Genomic DNA, 15,589 nt, shown 5'->3' on the forward strand with positions numbered 1-15,589 from the left:
CTTGTGTGATGCGAGTTTCGCGAAATAAACGGCGTTTGAAAGTTTTCACATCGAAGCCAGCCATTCGCTTTCCTCACTTTAGGCACCGATCCTTTCTTCGATCTCGCTTCATTAATACTGGTCGTATCTCGTCACCGCTAGCACCGATGTGTTCCTTGGTCTTTCTAGACTCTACGGACACCACTTTGAACGTGTGTAATAAAAGGTTTCGCGATGCTACGACGCTTTTGCCGTGGGCATGGTCATGGCGGCCAATTCTAATTTCCGAGCCTGTGTTCGGACCTCCGAGGCTGAATTTTCGTTTCCGAGACGCGATGTTGGTGTCCAACGTGAGCACGCGTTCCGTAGAAGACCCGACGACTGTAGTTTGCCTCTGATCGAGTCGATGGTTTACTGTGCGAGCACTGATGCGACTTCCCGCACGAAAGCAGTCATTTTCAGGTTCGATATTGCTCACCGCTTCATCATTTGCTACCACAATTTGCTTTTTTGTTCTGAAGCGCTCCCTCGGGTAAAAGGAACGTTCGCTATGCGCGCGAGATTATTTTAATTCATTCATCTCGTGCGGCGCGCGCTCGGCGGAGCGGCTGGTCGTTTGAAGGCTCACCAGAGCGCGAGCAAGACTTCAAAGAGCTGCCGCTCGCTCGTAATTAGAAAACCATTATAGGTACGTACAACTATCAAATTGTTGGGGAAGGGTCTCGCACCAGGTAGGACTGTTTGTGTGTCAAATTTCTTCGAGATAGCAAACGCAAAAGTTGTTTTATCGACCTATTAAAACCGCTCGGAGAACTCGGCTAATTTCTGGTGTTTTTTTCTGTTTTTTTTTTTTTTTTTTTTTGCGCGTTTTTTTTGTAGTGTTAATTCTAAAAGAGGGATGCCGTAAATATCGCCTAATACCTCAACAAAAAACAAAAGTCCGAAGAAAAAAAAAAGAACAAATTTTCTCGGGGGATTGAACTAAGATCCTGCTGTGTACGAAGCGCACATCTTACCCACTGAGCTAATCCACAGCTCGGAATAGGCGTGTTTACAATCCGTTTTATACGAGACCCAATAGGCGACTACTGCCGGCACTTTTTCCCCCGCCGGTTATTCTGCCGGCTGCCGGCAGAATAGACACTTCCTTCATTAATACTGGTCGTATCTCATCGCCGCTAGCACCGTTGTGTTCCTTGTTCTTTCTAGACTCTATGGACACCACTTTGAACGTGTGAAATAAAAGCTTTCGCGAAGCTACGACGCTTTTACCGTGGGCATGGTCATGGCGGCCAATTCTAATTTCCGAACCTGTGTTCGGACCTCCGAGGCTGAATTTTCGTTTCCGAGACGCGATGTTGGTGTCAAACGTGAGCAGGCGTTTCGTAGAAGACCCGACGACTGTAGTTTGCCTCTGATCGAGTCGATAGGTTACTGTAGGAGCACTGATGCGACTTCCCGCACGAAAGCAGTCATTTTCGTGTTCGATATTGCTCACCGCTTCATCATTTGCTACCACAATTTGCTTTTTTGTTCTGAAGCGCTCCCTCGGGTAAAAGGAACGTTCGCTATGCGCGCGAGATTATTTTAATTCATTCATCTCGTGCGGCGCGCGCTCGGCGGAGCGGCTAGTCGTTTGAAGGCTCACCAGAGCGCGAGCAAGACTTCAAAGAGCTGCCGCTCGCTCGTAATTAGAAAACCATTATAGGTACGTACAACTATCAAATTGTTGGTGAAGGGTCTCGCACCAGGTAGGACTGTTTGTGTGTCAAAAGGGTACTAATAAGGAAGTGTGTTTTTACACTGAGACAGCTCGTCTGAAAAATTGTATTCTTGGCCTAAATAAAGTCTGAGGTCTCAAAAAGAAATGAGCTGATTCTTGTTTTTCTGGCGCAGTGAAGACTCGTTAAATGTGTCACTTCTTTTTCATTTATGTCTTCAGGCCCCTGCTGTCCACCTCGGGAAAAGGTTTGTTCCTGCAGAGCTTTTTGTATACATGCCCCTAGAGTACAACTGGCCCCACACTCTTTATTTTCCCCCCTTGTGCTTTTTCTGGTGCAAGATGAGCTCGACTGAAGCATGAGTAACCTTCTAGCTTGCTACCTGTTCAGTTTGAACCCTCAAGCTAAGTCCGTTTTCACTTGACGGCCAACATCTGAACGCAGGCGCTGTTTCTACCTCGAAGCAAAACTACGCCCTTTGCCTCAGTTTCACGTCCATTCTTTTGTTAGGGTGGTCTTTCCCAGAGACGGTGAGGACAAATACAGGTCTGCGCCGCAAGAGGGACTCCACAAATCACTTTTGAGCTTTTTCTAGACATGCCGCCACAGTACAACCGCTCCCACACTCCTATATTCCCCCCTTGTGCTTTTTCTGGTGCAGGATGAGCTCGACTGAAGCATGCGTAACCTTCTAGGTTGCTATCTGAGCAGTTTGAACCCTCAAGCTACGTCCCTTTTCCCTTGACGGCCAAAATTTGAACGCAGGCATGGTTACTGCGGGATACCAAAAGTCTGCCTTTTGTCTCCGAGGGACGTTCATTCTGTGTTATGGTCGTCTTTTCCAGAGACGGTGAGGACAAATTCACATCTGTGCTGCAAGAGGGCCTCCACACAACCCTACAGAGCTTTTTGTAGACATCTAGAATAATTAATCATCTTCATAAATACCGACTAATTTCTGCAAACCAATATGGATTTCAGAGAGGTAAATCCACTGAGTCAGCTTTACTTAACGTTCCGAGGAAAACTTATCAGCAATATAGAAAATCAATCCTACACTATAGGCATCTTCGTAGATTTCAATAAAGCTTTTGACTCTATCAAGCATAATATTCTCTTTGATAAACTGCCACACTACGGAATTAGAGGCATTTCACTTGAACTATTGCGCAGTTATCTGACAAATCGTAGCCAGTTTGTGGTAGCTAATAGTATAGAATCGGACACTGAACATATAAAATTTGGTGTTCCGCAAGGATCAATATTAGGACCTATACTATTCCTTCTTTATATCAATGACATTGTTGCTATCCCCCATACGCCAGACATAGTACTTTACGCCGATGACACGAGTGTTTTTTTTTCATCCAGGGACCTATCATCTCTTATTCCTGTCACAAACGCATGGCTCAAAAACTTATCGAAGTGGCTTGATGCGAATCAGCTGCTTCTAAATGTTGACAAAACAAAATATATTGTTTTTTCCTCAATTAACAGACCTGGGGGGCTATGTTCGACAAATGTTTCGTTTCTCCTAAAAAGAAACGGAAGTGACGAAAGTGACGATATCGCGTCTGATTGGTTAGAGGCTCAATTGACGAAAGTTCCCTCTTTCGTCATTTGAACCTCTAGTCAATCAGACGCGATCTCGTCATTTCCGTCACTTCCGTTTCTTTTTAGGAGAAACGAAACATTTGTCGAACATAGCCCCCCAGTTAACCTTACTACCGAAATTGTATTCCAGTCACGGTCACTAGAAAGGGTTACCGAATACAAATTCTTAGGCATACATTTTCATGAAAACCTTCGCTGGACATGTCATGTGAATTTTGTGAAGCGTGACATCGCACAGTCTATTGGCATGCTGAATAGATTTCGTGCCTTATTACCAATGTGGCTAAAACGTCAGCTCTATTTCACTACTGTTCATTCTCGACTGCACTATTGTTTACTTGTCTGGGGGGTTACATCTAAATGTAATATGACTAGTTTGCACTTAATGCAGAAAAAAAGTATACGATTTATTGAAAACCTATCAAGCCGCGATCATACATTCCAATACTTTGAGAAACATCGTATCCTGAATATTGAGGCACTGTATAATCAACGATTGTCTGAGGTTATATTCTCCTAAGTTAAAACTCACCGTGAATTATTCCTTTCTACATATACGAATACTGATACACACTACAATTTTAGAAATACAAACTTTATAAAAATCAGAACCAGAACAAATTACGGTACGCAATTACTATCTTGGCAGATTCCCAATCTTCTCAACCTCCACCCTGGCTTGATCGATATAATCGATCATAATTCAAACCTCTTGACTTTCAGAAAAAAATCAAAAACATATTTTTTACTTTCCGCATAATACTGTGGTCTTCTAAATTATGTGTACAGATGTAATTGTAGTAATGTAGTTCATATATTTTTGTTGCATGTTGCGAATTATTTATTTTTCATTGCAAGAGCGTATGTAGTGTAGTGATCTAGTTACTGTGTATTTTTTGTTTTTGTTTATGGTTAACTATAGCACTCTACCACTAGTCTGCCTGCTGCATCTGCTGCATCTGCTGCAAGTGTAGTCTGGTGCTAGGGGCCTGGTCAGGTGACTTACTGTCACCTTTTGCCTCAGCACCATGACAATCCTGTATTGTCAAAAGTTCCAATAAACAAACAAACAAACAAACATGCCCCTACAGTACAACTGGCCCGACACTTTCTATTTTGTCCCCTTGTGCACTTTCTGGCGCAAGATGAGCTAAACTGAAGCACGAGTAACCTTCCAGCTTGCTACCTGTTCAGTTGGAACCCTCAAGCTACGTCCCTTTTCCCTTGACGGCCAAAATTTGAACGCAGGCATGGTTACTGCGGAATACCAAAAGTCTGCCTTTTGTCTCCGAGGGACGTCCACTTTGCACAGCCAGGATAACGCTGTCCGCAGTCGTGCTGGGACGTCCTTGCTACGGCTTGGCCGACACATTTGTTTTCTCGGCTTCTGTACTTTCCCACGTCGGCTTGTTTCAAGTCCAGCTACAGCATTCTTGTCGAATGGTACCTGTGAGTTCTGAAGGCTTGATGTCGACCTGTATTCTCTGCACAGCCCCCTACGGGGTTCTGCAGAAACCCCTGTCTCAGTAAATCACGTAGGTTTTCAATGAAGTGTGTCTCCACATCTTACGGGGCTGGGCAAGCAACACCGAGGACACAGTCTTCTTGTCTGCAGTGCCTCTTTATTCTCAGACACTACAAAACCCCACGCCACTGTTCAAAGGCTCGAAAAATCAGGACTACCTTCAGCTTTTGCGTTCGTACATAAACTTTGACACCAGCTGTGTTAACCAACCTGGGCTCGTTCATTACAGGAGGAAAGCAAGCACTCGTATCAAAAATGAATCGTCGCTCTAGCACTCTTAGTTTCCTAGACATGAGCAGTACATAAAAAACAGCCGACTCTCTTACTAGGCCAACATTAATGTGCTTTTCTGGTTCAGTTATGAAATAATCGCAATAGAACCATTTGTATTTACTGTGCAGGCCGTTTCTTTAATGCAACTTCTCAATTACCTAAAAGAAATGGTAATCTGAAGAGTCATCTTTTTTCACTAAAAAAAAACAACAAAAAAAAACAGAAAAAACACCAGAAATGAGCCGAGTTCTCCGAGCGGTTTTATTAGGTCGATAAAACAACTTTTGCGTTTGCTATCTCGAAGAAATTTGACACACAAACACTCCTACCTGGTGCGACACCCTTTCCCGACAATTGGATAGCTTAATGGTTTTCTAATTCCGAGCGAGCGGCAGCTCTTTGAAGTATATCCATCCACTTGTGCTCGGGACACCCTCCCTGTTGATCGATGAGTCTCGATTGAGATGAGCTGACACGGTTTCACTGCACACACATGTTCCTATGATGTTGTTTTCACGACCACAATCGATGAATGCACTCCAGCGGTCTTGAATATCCACGGGCGAACGATTGAAGTTGGTCGGGCTTGTTAATTTCCGAGCAGAGTCCCAAAACCTGTGTTCGCGAATATAACGAGTTCTAGACTAGCTGGAGCGATGAAATTTTAACCGTGCGTCTAAATTTAGAGCGCGATCATTCGCTGCGAATTAGAACTTTCTAGCTATCGTAGTTTTCTTTATACGAGCATAGGTGAAATCAAAACATCGTACAGTGAAAGCCTTACTTTCACGTAAACTTCTGTTGATAACTTTCTTTTTAGAATACCTACATCGATGAGACGCGCCTCGAATGTTCCTCGGAACATAATCTTACTCCCTGGTTAAAATAAATGTCCTAGCTAGCCTACTTTCCGAGCTTCGTGCGATTGAATCACCTCCGGTTGCGAGCAAAACACGCGGCAGCCATTTGCTTTTTTTGCAAAAACCAAACGAGAACCACGAATGGGCGGTAAAATTCTAAATAGTTCACCTAAATAATTTAAACTTGTTGTGGAACACGTGTCTCGACGACGTCGTTTTGAAAAATAAGACGATTCCCGTAATTCTAAGTTTGGTTTTATTAAACCAGGGCTGTGTTTCAAATCTCACCCTAACAAACCCGAGTTACTCGGGCGGATCGTGTCACGTGACAGCAGAAATGAAAGAACGCTGGACGCAGGCAGGTTTCAAAACGCCAGGTGTACAGAAGCTTTACCTCGCAGTATGATTTCGTTAATTTTAAAACACGGCCAGGAATTACATTTTTTATGAATGAATAGATAGATGACCCGTTTCGAATGAATGGATCCATGAGTGCGGCTGAGCGATTCCGACCGGTCGGTAAATCCCGCCACCTGGTGCCTTTTGTTTTACCATTGAAAATATTGAATTTCTGAAATCTATATTACGACCTTGAATTTACGATATCAAATGGGGGACACTTGTTCCCAGCCGCCCCTGGACTGGACAGAGACCGATTTCTTTTCTTGTGTGATGCGAGTTTCGCGAAATAAACGGCGTTTGAAAGTTTTCACATCGAAGCCAGCCATTCGCTTTCCTCACTTTAGGCACCGATCCTATCTTCGATCTCGCTTCATTAATACTGGTCGTATCTCGTCACCGCTAGCACCGATGTGTTCCTTGGTCTTTCTAGACTCTACGGACACCACTTTGAACGTGTGTAATAAAAGGTTTCGCGATGCTACGACGCTTTTGCCGTGGGCATGGTCATGGCGGCCAATTCTAATTTCCGAGCCTGTGTTCGGACCTCCGAGGCTGAATTTTCGTTTCCGAGACGCGATGTTGGTGTCCAACGTGAGCACGCGTTCCGTAGAAGACCCGACGACTGTAGTTTGCCTCTGATCGAGTCGATGGTTTACTGTGCGAGCACTGATGCGACTTCCCGCACGAAAGCAGTCATTTTCAGGTTCGATATTGCTCACCGCTTCATCATTTGCTACCACAATTTGCTTTTTTGTTCTGAAGCGCTCCCTCGGGTAAAAGGAACGTTCGCTATGCGCGCGAGATTATTTTAATTCATTCATCTCGTGCGGCGCGCGCTCGGCGGAGCGGCTGGTCGTTTGAAGGCTCACCAGAGCGCGAGCAAGACTTCAAAGAGCTGCCGCTCGCTCGTAATTAGAAAACCATTATAGGTACGTACAACTATCAAATTGTTGGGGAAGGGTCTCGCACCAGGTAGGACTGTTTGTGTGTCAAATTTCTTCGAGATAGCAAACGCAAAAGTTGTTTTATCGACCTATTAAAACCGCTCGGAGAACTCGGCTGATTTCTGGTGTTTTTTTCTGTTTTTTTTTTTTTTTTTTTTTTGCGCGTTTTTTTTGTAGTGTTAATTCTAAAAGAGGGATGCCGTAAATATCGCCTAATACCTCAACAAAAAACAAAAGTCCGAAGAAAAAAAAAAAACAAATTTTCTCGGGGGATTGAACTAAGATCCTGCTGTGTACGAAGCGCACATCTTACCCACTGAGCTAATCCACAGCTCGGAATAGGCGTGTTTACAATCCGTTTTATACGAGACCCAATAGGCGACTACTGCCGGCACTTTTTCCCCCGCCGGTTATTCTGCCGGCTGCCGGCAGAATAGACACTTCCTTCATTAATACTGGTCGTATCTCATCGCCGCTAGCACCGATGTGTTCCTTGTTCTTTCTAGACTCTATGGACACCACTTTGAACGTGTGAAATAAAAGCTTTCGCGAAGCTACGACGCTTTTACCGTGGGCATGGTCATGGCGGCCAATTCTAATTTCCGAACCTGTGTTCGGACCTCCGAGGCTGAATTTTCGTTTCCGAGACGCGATGTTGGTGTCAAACGTGAGCAGGCGTTTCGTAGAAGACCCGACGACTGTAGTTTGCCTCTGATCGAGTCGATAGGTTACTGTAGGAGCACTGATGCGACTTCCCGCACGAAAGCAGTCATTTTCGTGTTCGATATTGCTCACCGCTTCATCATTTGCTACCACAATTTGCTTTTTTGTTCTGAAGCGCTCCCTCGGGTAAAAGGAACGTTCGCTATGCGCGCGAGATTATTTTAATTCATTCATCTCGTGCGGCGCGCGCTCGGCGGAGCGGCTAGTCGTTTGAAGGCTCACCAGAGCGCGAGCAAGACTTCAAAGAGCTGCCGCTCGCTCGTAATTAGAAAACCATTATAGGTACGTACAACTATCAAATTGTTGGTGAAGGGTCTCGCACCAGGTAGGACTGTTTGTGTGTCAAAAGGGTACTAATAAGGAAGTGTGTTTTTACATTGAGACAGCTCGTCTGAAAAATTGTATTCTTGGCCTAAATAAAGTCTGAGGTCTCAAAAAGAAATGAGCTGATTCTTGTTTTTCTGGCGCAGTGAAGACTCGTTAAATGTGTCACTTCTTTTTTATTTATGTCTTCAGGCCCCTGCTGTCCACCTCGGGAAAAGGTTTGTTCCTGCAGAGCTTTTTGTATACATGCCCCTAGAGTACAACTGGCCCCACACTCTTTATTTTCCCCCCTTGTGCTTTTTCTGGTGCAAGATGAGCTCGACTGAAGCATGAGTAACCTTCTAGCTTGCTACCTGTTCAGTTTGAACCCTCAAGCTAAGTCCGTTTTCACTTGACGGCCAACATCTGAACGCAGGCGCTGTTTCTACCTCGAAGCAAAACTACGCCCTTTGCCTCAGTTTCACGTCCATTCTTTTGTTAGGGTGGTCTTTCCCAGAGACGGTGAGGACAAATACAGGTCTGCGCCGCAAGAGGGACTCCACAAATCACTTTTGAGCTTTTTCTAGACATGCCGCCACAGTACAACCGCTCCCACACTCCTATATTCCCCCCTTGTGCTTTTTCTGGTGCAGGATGAGCTCGACTGAAGCATGCGTAACCTTCTAGGTTGCTATCTGAGCAGTTTGAACCCTCAAGCTACGTCCCTTTTCCCTTGACGGCCAAAATTTGAACGCAGGCATGGTTACTGCGGGATACCAAAAGTCTGCCTTTTGTCTCCGAGGGACGTTCATTCTGTGTTATGGTCGTCTTTTCCAGAGACGGTGAGGACAAATTCACATCTGTGCTGCAAGAGGGCCTCCACACAACCCTACAGAGCTTTTTGTAGACATCTAGAATAATTAATCATCTTCATAAATACCGACTAATTTCTGCAAACCAATATGGATTTCAGAGAGGTAAATCCACTGAGTCAGCTTTACTTAACGTTCCGAGGAAAACTTATCAGCAATATAGAAAATCAATCCTACACTATAGGCATCTTCGTAGATTTCAATAAAGCTTTTGACTCTATCAAGCATAATATTCTCTTTGATAAACTGCCACACTACGGAATTAGAGGCATTTCACTTGAACTATTGCGCAGTTATCTGACAAATCGTAGCCAGTTTGTGGTAGCTAATAGTATAGAATCGGACACTGAACATATAAAATTTGGTGTTCCGCAAGGATCAATATTAGGACCTATACTATTCCTTCTTTATATCAATGACATTGTTGCTATCCCCCATACGCCAGACATAGTACTTTACGCCGATGACACGAGTGTTTTTTTTTTCATCCAGGGACCTATCATCTCTTATTCCTGTCACAAACGCATGGCTCAAAAACTTATCGAAGTGGCTTGATGCGAATCAGCTGCTTCTAAATGTTGACAAAACAAAATATATTGTTTTTTCCTCAATTAACAGACCAGTTAACCTTACTACCGAAATTGTATTCCAGTCACGGTCACTAGAAAGGGTTACCGAATACAAATTCTTAGGCATACATTTTCATGAAAACCTTCGCTGGACATGTCATGTGAATTTTGTGAAGCGTGACATCGCACAGTCTATTGGCATGCTGAATAGATTTCGTGCCTTATTACCAATGTGGCTAAAACGTCAGCTCTATTTCACTACTGTTCATTCTCGACTGCACTATTGTTTACTTGTCTGGGGGGTTACATCTAAATGTAATATGACTAGTTTGCACTTAATGCAGAAAAAAAGTATACGATTTATTGAAAACCTATCAAGCCGCGATCATACATTCCAATACTTTGAGAAACATCGTATCCTGAATATTGAGGCACTGTATAATCAACGATTGTCTGAGGTTATATTCTCCCAAGTTAAAACTCACCGTGAATTATTCCTTTCTACATATACGAATACTGATACACACTACAATTTTAGAAATACAAACTTTATAAAAATCAGAACCAGAACAAATTACGGTACGCAATTACTATCTTGGCAGATTCCCAATCTCCTCAACCTCCACCCTGGCTTGATCGATATAATCGATCATAATTCAAACCTCTTGACTTTCAGAAAAAAATCAAAAACATATTTTTTACTTTCCGCATAATACTGTGGTCTTCTAAATTATGTGTACAGATGTAATTGTAGTAATGTAGTTCATATATTTTTGTTGCATGTTGCGAATTATTTATTTTTCATTGCAAGAGCGTATGTAGTGTAGTGATCTAGTTACTGTGTATTTTTTGTTTTTGTTTATGGTTAACTATAGCACTCTACCACTAGTCTGCCTGCTGCATCTGCTGCATCTGCTGCAAGTGTAGTCTGGTGCTAGGGGCCTGGTCAGGTGACTTACTGTCACCTTTTGCCTCAGCACCATGACAATCCTGTATTGTCAAAAGTTCCAATAAACAAACAAACAAACAAACATGCCCCTACAGTACAACTGGCCCGACACTTTCTATTTTGTCCCCTTGTGCACTTTCTGGCGCAAGATGAGCTAAACTGAAGCACGAGTAACCTTCCAGCTTGCTACCTGTTCAGTTGGAACCCTCAAGCTACGTCCCTTTTCCCTTGACGGCCAAAATTTGAACGCAGGCATGGTTACTGCGGAATACCAAAAGTCTGCCTTTTGTCTCCGAGGGACGTCCACTTTGCACAGCCAGGATAACGCTGTCCGCAGTCGTGCTGGGACGTCCTTGCTACGGCTTGGCCGACACATTTGTTTTCTCGGCTTCTGTACTTTCCCACGTCGGCTTGTTTCAAGTCCAGCTACAGCATTCTTGTCGAATGGTACCTGTGAGTTCTGAAGGCTTGATGTCGACCTGTATTCTCTGCACAGCCCCCTACGGGGTTCTGCAGAAACCCCTGTCTCAGTAAATCACGTAGGTTTTCAATGAAGTGTGTCTCCACATCTTACGGGGCTGGGCAAGCAACACCGAGGACACAGTCTTCTTGTCTGCAGTGCCTCTTTATTCTCAGACACTACAAAACCCCACGCCACTGTTCAAAGGCTCGAAAAATCAGGACTACCTTCAGCTTTTGCGTTCGTACATAAACTTTGACACCAGCTGTGTTAACCAACCTGGGCTCGTTCATTACAGGAGGAAAGCAAGCACTCGTATCAAAAATGAATCGTCGCTCTAGCACTCTTAGTTTCCTAGACATGAGCAGTACATAAAAAACAGCCGACTCTCTTATTAGGCCAACATTAATGTGCTTTTCTGGTTCAGTTATGAAATAATCGCAATAGAACCATTTGTATTTACTGTGCAGGCCGTTTCTTTAATGCAACTTTTCAATTACCTAAAAGAAATGGTAATCTGAAGAGTCATCTTTTTTCACTAAAAAAAAACAACAAAAAAAAACAGAAAAAACACCAGAAATGAGCCGAGTTCTCCGAGCGGTTTTATTAGGTCGATAAAACAACTTTTGCGTTTGCTATCTCGAAGAAATTTGACACACAAACACTCCTACCTGGTGCGACACCCTTTCCCGACAATCGGATCGCTTAATGGTTTTCTAATTCCGAGCGAGCGGCAGCTCTTTGAAGTATATCCATCCACTTGTGCTCGGGACACCCTCCCTGTTGATCGATGAGTCTCGATTGAGATGAGCTGACGCGGTTTCACTGCACACACATGTTCCTATGATGTTGTTTTCACGACCACAATCGATGAATGCACTCCAGCGGTCTTGAATATCCACAGGCGAACGATTGAACTTGGTCGGGCTTGTTAATTTCCGAGCAGAGTCCCAAAACCTGTTTTCGCGAATATAACGAGTTCTAGACTAGCTGGAGCGATGAAATTTTAACAGTGCGTTTAAATTCAGAGCGCGATCATTCGCTGCGAATTAGAACCCTCTAGCTATCGTAGTTTTCTTTATACGAGCATATGTGAAGTCAAAACATCGTACAGTGAAGCCTTACTTACACGTAAACTTCTGTTGATAACTTTCTTTTTAGAATACCTACATCGATGAGACGCGCCTCGAATGTTCCTCGGAACATAATCTTACTCCCTGGTTAAGATAAATGTCCTAGCTAGCCTACTTTCCGAGCTTCGTGCGATTGAATCACCTCCGGTTGCGAGCAAAACACGCGGCAGCCATTTGCTTTTTTTGCAAAAACCAAACCAGAACCACGAATGGGCGGTAAATTTCTAAATACTTGACCTAAATAATTTAAACTTGTTGTGGAACACGGGTCTCGACGACATCGTTTTCAAAAATAAGACGATTCCCGTAATTCTAAGTTTGGTTTTATTAAACCAGGGCTGTGTTTCAAATCTCACCCTAATAAACCCGAGTTACTCGGGCGGATCGTGTCACGTGACAGCAGAAATGAAAGAACGCTGGACGCAGGCAGGTTTCAAAACGCCAGGTGTACAGAAGCTTTACCTCGCAGTATGATTTCGTTAATTTTAAAACACGGCCAGGAATTACATTTTTTATGAATGAATAGATAGATGACCCGTTTCGAATGAATGGATCCATGAGTGCGGCTGAGCAATTCCGACCGGTCGGTAAATCCCGCCACCTGGTGCCTTTTGTTTTACCATTGAAAATATTGAATTTCTGAAATCTATATTACGACCTTGAATTTACGATATCAAATGGGGGACACTTGTTCCCAGCCGCCCCTGGACTGGACAGAGACCGATTTCTTTTCTTGTGTGATGCGAGTTTCGCGAAATAAACGGCGTTTGAAAGTTTTCACATCGAAGCCAGCCATTCGCTTTCCTCACTTTAGGCACCGATCCTTTCTTCGATCTCGCTTCATTAATACTGGTCGTATCTCGTCACCGCTAGCACCGATGTGTTCCTTGGTCTTTCTAGACTCTACGGACACCACTTTGAACGTGTGTAATAAAAGGTTTCGCGATGCTCCGACGCTTTTACCGTGGGCATGGTCATGGCGGCCAATTCTAATTTCCGAACCTGTGTTCGGACCTCCAAGGCTGAATTTTCGTTTCCGAGACGCGATGTTGGTGTCCAACGTGAGCACGCGTTCCGTAGAAGACCCGACGACTGTAGTTTGCCTCTGATCGAGTCGATGGTTTACTGTGCGAGCACTGATGCGACTTCCCGCACGAAAGCAGTCATTTTCAGGTTCGATATTGCTCACCGCTTCATCATTTGCTACCACAATTTGCTTTTTTGTTCTGAAGCGCTCCCTCGGGTAAAAGGAACGTTCGCTATGCGCGCGAGATTATTTTAATTCATTCATCTCGTGCGGCGCGCGCTCGGCGGAGCGGCTGGTCGTTTGAAGGCTCACCAGAGCGCGAGCAAGACTTCAAAGAGCTGCCGCTCGCTCGTAATTAGAAAACCATTATAGGTACGTACAACTATCAAATTGTTGGGGAAGGGTCTCGCACCAGGTAGGACTGTTTGTGTGTCAAATTTCTTCGAGATAGCAAACGCAAAAGTTGTTTTATCGACCTATTAAAACCGCTCGGAGAACTCGGCTGATTTCTGGTGTTTTTTTCTGTTTTTTTTTGTTTTTTTTTGCGCGTTCTTTTTGTAGTGTTAATTCTAAAAGAGGGATGCCGTAAATATCGCCTAATACCTCAACAAAAAACAAAAGTCCGAAGAAAAAAAAAAAAACAAATTTTCTCGGGGGATTGAACTAAGATCCTGCTGCGTACGAAGCGCACATCTTACCCACTGAGCTAATCCACAGCTCGGAATAGGCGTGTTTACAATCCGTTTTATACGAGACCCAATAGGCGACTACTGCCGGCACTTTTTCCCCCGCCGGTTATTCTGCCGGCTGCCGGCAGAATAGACACTTCCTTCATTAATACTGGTCGTATCTCATCGCCGCTAGCACCGATGTGTTCCTTGTTCTTTCTAGACTCTATGGACACCACTTTGAACGTGTGAAATAAAAGCTTTCGCGAAGCTACGACGCTTTTACCGTGGGCATGGTCATGGCGGCCAATTCTAATTTCCGAACCTGTGTTCGGACCTCCGAGGCTGAATTTTCGTTTCCGAGACGCGATGTTGGTGTCAAACGTGAGCAGGCGTTTCGTAGAAGACCCGACGACTGTAGTTTGCCTCTGATCGAGTCGATAGGTTACTGTAGGAGCACTGATGCGACTTCCCGCACGAAAGCAGTCATTTTCGTGTTCGATATTGCTCACCGCTTCATCATTTGCTACCACAATTTGCTTTTTTGTTCTGAAGCGCTCCCTCGGGTAAAAGGAACGTTCGCTATGCGCGCGAGATTATTTTAATTCATTCATCTCGTGCGGCGCGCGCTCGGCGGAGCGGCTAGTCGTTTGAAGGCTCACCAGAGCGCGAGCAAGACTTCAAAGAGCTGCCGCTCGCTCGTAATTAGAAAACCATTATAGGTACGTACAACTATCAAATTGTTGGTGAAGGGTCTCGCACCAGGTAGGACTGTTTGTGTGTCAAAAGGGTACTAATAAGGAAGTGTGTTTTTACATTGAGACAGCTCGTCTGAAAAATTGTATTCTTGGCCTAAATAGAGTCTGAGGTCTCAAAAAGAAATGAGCTGATTCTTGTTTTTCTGGCGCAGTGAAGACTCGTTAAATGTGTCACTTCTTTTTTATTTATGTCTTCAGGCCCCTGCTGTCCACCTCGGGAAAAGGTTTGTTCCTGCAGAGCTTTTTGTATACATGCCCCTAGAGTACAACTGGCCCCACACTCTTTATTTTCCCCCCTTGTGCTTTTTCTGGTGCAAGATGAGCTCGACTGAAGCATGAGTAACCTTCTAGCTTGCTACCTGTTCAGTTTGAACCCTCAAGCTAAGTCCGTTTTCACTTGACGGCCAACATCTGAACGCAGGCGCTGTTTCTACCTCGAAGCAAAACTACGCCCTTTGCCTCAGTTTCACGTCCATTCTTTTGTTAGGGTGGTCTTTCCCAGAGACGGTGAGGACAAATACAGGTCTGCGCCGCAAGAGGGACTCCACAAATCACTTTTGAGCTTTTTCTAGACATGCCGCCACAGTACAACCGCTCCCACACTCCTATATTCCCCCCTTGTGCTTTTTCTGGTGCAGGATGAGCTCGACTGAAGCATGCGTAACCTTCTAGGTTGCTATCTGAGCAGTTTGAACCCTCAAGCTACGTCCCTTTTCCCTTGACGGCCAAAATTTGAACGCAGGCATGGTTACTGCGGGATACCAAAAGTCTGCCTTTTGTCTCCGAGGGACGTTCATTCTGTGTTATGG

The sequence above is a fragment of the Ixodes scapularis genome, unplaced genomic scaffold (genome assembly GCF_016920785.2).
Source record: "Ixodes scapularis isolate PalLabHiFi unplaced genomic scaffold, ASM1692078v2 ptg001131l_1___fragment_1__unscaffolded, whole genome shotgun sequence".
NCBI lineage: Eukaryota > Metazoa > Arthropoda > Arachnida > Ixodida > Ixodidae > Ixodes > Ixodes scapularis.